This window comes from Egretta garzetta, unplaced genomic scaffold, assembly GCF_000687185.1.
Source record: "Egretta garzetta isolate BGI_Z169 unplaced genomic scaffold, ASM68718v1 scaffold225, whole genome shotgun sequence".
Taxonomy (NCBI): domain Eukaryota; kingdom Metazoa; phylum Chordata; class Aves; order Pelecaniformes; family Ardeidae; genus Egretta; species Egretta garzetta.
In genome coordinates, this window is record NW_009259684.1 from 195,479 (window position 1) to 196,331 (window position 853).

Genomic DNA, 853 nt, shown 5'->3' on the forward strand with positions numbered 1-853 from the left:
CCCCCAATCCCCCCACCCTCCCCGCCACAAAGGCACCAGCAGCAACCCCGAGAGCAAATGCCGAAGAAAATGAAAATATATGCAATATTCTCTTCCAGATTGCTTTAAAAGAGGCGGCTCGGTGAGATTTCTGTTCGTTTCTGTGCTTGTTCTCCGTGTACGTGGAGTGGTTTGTTTTTTTTTTCTGCTCGTCCCCCCCCCCTAGGCTAGGTTATCGCGGTTGTTCATATGCATCCCTCGCGATAGAGTTCATATGTAATGTTCCTTACCTCAAGCTGTTCTATGTAGGGGCTATGCAAATGTCTGTTATAGCACGTTCGGGCTTTATATAGTCATGTAAAAAGTTGCTTCACAATAATAATGATAATAATAATTAAAAAAAAATATGTATTATTATGTGATTTCTTGATAATAAATAAAATCGCCCAAACATCTCCTTGGTGATTTGCTGTTTACTATTTAAGATTAGTATTAACCTGCTAGGTTAATAAAAGAGTAACATATATATGTATATATCTCTTGGCCAGCCTTGCCTTCTGCGGCTTGTAGATCATCTTTTGGTTAAAAAAATGTAAAATAAAATAATGAAATGAATGTGTAAAATGCGCTGTAAAGGGAGAGAAATAGCGCTCGGTGCCTCGCTCTAAATGTAATTAGAGAAGAAAGAAACAGCATAAGTTAATCTCCAAATTGCTGGTTTAATGAGAATTATACTCCTGCGTTAATTGGAAGGAAAACTCAACCGAGATGCTATTTATTTTTTTTAAATAAGCTTGGATATGGGTTAATTGGGCTCCTTTTATCTCCCGTGGAGGGTACAGGGGGACTGCACCTCTCCTGGAAGAGGTCCCTA